At 42.0% G+C, this 3,152-nt stretch overlaps 1 protein-coding gene across 1 annotated transcript in view; it reads right to left on the bottom strand.

Moving 5' to 3' along the window:
- Nucleotides 1–3,152, bottom strand: part of SUGCT (succinyl-CoA:glutarate-CoA transferase) — a 681,636-nt gene that overhangs the window by 633,472 nt on the left and 45,012 nt on the right. The gene's annotated exons all lie outside the window — the stretch shown is intronic.

Here is a 3,152-nt window from a genome sequence, read left to right as displayed (position 1 = left end):
AAAAAAAAAAAAAAAAAAAAAGAAAAGGAATAAAAAATAAAATAAGATGTTCTTGTGCCAAAAATTAAGAAAGTGCAGAAAGAAGATAGAGACAGAGTAAAAACATACAGGAGCCATCTTGAAGACGTTCCCACTGGCCAAACCTGAAATAATTTGAGCATCAAAAGAAATAGTGACAGTTAGGCATTACAACTGATTGAATGGAAAACCAATACAAGAGTCCACATGGATAGAAATAATAAAGAGAGAAAGAAAAGCTCTTCCTTGTAGTAGAGAGCAAACTAACAAATGTAGAAGGAAAGGTGGAACTAGAAAACCACTATTTACCTATATCATAACAATAATAAACATGCAAGAATCAATAATGTACAATAACTAGGGGATGAAAATTTGAAATGTCCCAGAATACTTACATAGTCTCAAAGTATATTCTCCCCAGAAGATATTCTTTAATTACAAAGAGTAAAACAGTAACTTTCCAATGGAGAAACCTAGCAGACACCACCTTAACCCAATGATCCAAGTTGCATTGCTAGTAATGGAACTAATCAGCAGCATGTGCTTCCAACATGTGTGCTGAGAAAACTGGCATCACTCTCTGGGGTGTGACTGCCAAAAGTACTTAATTTATTCATAAAGAAACATCGAGAAGAACTAACATCTCAACACTTTCTACATGCCAAACACTTCACATATATTATCTCATTTAATACTTACAATAACCCCACAATTTGCAAATGAGAAAATTTCACTTAGAAGGGTTAAATAACTTGCTCAAAGTTACATAAAAAGTGACAGAGCCAGCCGGGCATGGTGGCTTATGACTGTAATCCCAGCACTTTGGGAGGCGGAGGCAGGCAGATCACCTGGTCTTTCAAGACCAGCCTTGCCAACATGGCAAAACCCCATCTCCACTAAAAATGTTAAAAATTACCCAGGCATAGTGGTGTGCACCTATAGTCCCAGCAACTCCAGAGGCTGAGGCACGAGAATCATTTGAACCCAGAAGGCAGAGGTTGTAGTGAGCTTAAATCACACCAGTGTACTCCAGCCTGGGTGACAGAGCAAGAGTCTCAAATAAGTAAATAAATAAATACTAAAGAAGTGGTAGAGCCAGTACGTTAACCAGTCTATAGGACACAATGACCCTCCTCTCCCAGCCCTGCTTTAACCTGAGCAGTTCCACCTTTATCTGTTTTCAGTTTCTGTGTAAGATATCTGAAGAAACAGCCCAAAACCTTAAAACACTATGTAACATTATTCTACGTCACAAAGTTTCTGGGCTTCTCCCTAAGCTGCAATGAGAGTACCACTTAGACACAAGACGAAGGCTATGATGAAGTCACGGCAAAGCAATTACAGCTGCTCACCAAAGCCAGTCTCTTAAAGCAAAACCTCAGGAAGGAAAAGAACACCCATCACTGGACAAAGTCATCTCATTTCTAAAAAATTAGTCACAACATTTTATTCCACCAATTTTGGTTCTTTGTGTGTTTTTTTTTTGAGACAGAGTCTGGCTCTGTCGCCCAGGCTAGAGGGCAGTGGTGTAAATTTTGGGTTACTGCAGCCTCCACCTCCTGGGTTCAAGCAATTCTGCCTCAGCCTCCTGAGTAGCTGGGACTACAGATGCGCACACCATACATGGCTGATTTTTGTATTTTTAGTAGAGATGGAGTTTCACCATGTTGGCCAAGCTGGTCTTGAACTCCTGACCTCAGATTATCTGCCCATCTTGGCCTCCCAAAGTGCTGAGATTACAGGCATGAGCCACCATGCCCAGTCTATTCCACTAATTTTGATTTGACAAATATCTGAATATCTACCATGTGCAAAATTACTTCCAAAAAAATCAGAAGCACTTAAGAAAAAGCATCAGTGTTCAATAGTGACAGAAGCAAATCCATGTAGCACCTCATTGTGCAAAGCCTAGCTTCTAATGCCTCCATAATTGGACATGAGGTGGAGGGACTGGAGAACACAGAGAAGAGGTATGGGCAGTAGTGAAGGTCTTAATTGTACTACTGTGGTGACCCAGCATTGTTGCTCTCTGGGATTCACAGGGTTTTAAAGCCTACTTATTGTAACACAGGGCATTGTAATAGGTTCTTCCAAGATCTCTTCCACTCCATCAGTGGGGATTTCTCACCACCAGAATTTTTTATATTGATTAATCTATCTGTTTTCCACCTGATCACTTGTAAGTCCCTCCTCAGCCGCAGGCACCATCAGCACACCACCAGCTTCCTTCTGCCCTCTTGCACAGGGTCTAAAACCAGCACACAGTGTTTTTCTCTCTCTTATCCCAATCCACAGGAAATATTTCAAGAACTGCAGTGGCATCCCAAACCACAGCCCTCCAGACATCCTCTAAGTCTCTAAATATCTCAGACGTGAATCATATATTAATCCACTCATCCACCATGCCCAGGAAACAAAAATCTCCCAGAGGTCCCAGTGAAGACCCTTTCTTTTGCCTTTATAGATTTTGTAGAACTGTTTCTTGTGAAACTATGAACATTCAATTAAAATTTATTAATTAAAAATGATTATGGGAGAGGCTGGGCTCAGTGGCTCACGCCTGTATTCCCAGCACTTTTGGAGGCCAAGGTGGGTGAATCACGAGGTCAGGAGTTCAAGACCAGCCTAGCCAACATGATGAAACCACGTCACTACTAAAAATATGGTGGCACATGCCTGTAGTCCCAGCTACTTGGGAGGCTGAGGCAGGAGAATTGCTTGAACCCAGGGGGCAGAGTTTGCAGTAAGCTGACATCACACCACTGACTCCAGCCTGGGCAACAGAGCAAGATTCCATCTCAAGGAAAACAAAAAGTGATTATGAGGTCAAACACAGTGGCTTAAGTCTGTAATCCCATCACTTTGGGAAGCCAAGGCGGGCAGATTACCCGAGGTCAGGAGTTTGAGACCAGCCTGGCCAACATAGAGAAACCTCATCATTATGGGATTTTTGTATTTTTGTAAAAATACAAAAATTACCTGGACGTGGTGGAGCACGCCTGTAATCCCAGCTACTCAGGAGGTTAAGGCACAAGAATCGCTTGAACCTGGGAGGTGGAGGTTGCAGTTTAAGCCAAGGTCATGCCACTGCATTCCAGTCCGGGTAACAGAGCAAGACTCTGCCTCAAAAAAAA

This window comes from Cebus imitator, unplaced genomic scaffold, assembly GCF_001604975.1.
Source record: "Cebus imitator isolate Cc_AM_T3 unplaced genomic scaffold, Cebus_imitator-1.0 Scaffold349, whole genome shotgun sequence".
Lineage (NCBI taxonomy): Eukaryota > Metazoa > Chordata > Mammalia > Primates > Cebidae > Cebus > Cebus imitator.
This window is presented reverse-complemented; position numbering and strand designations above follow the sequence as displayed.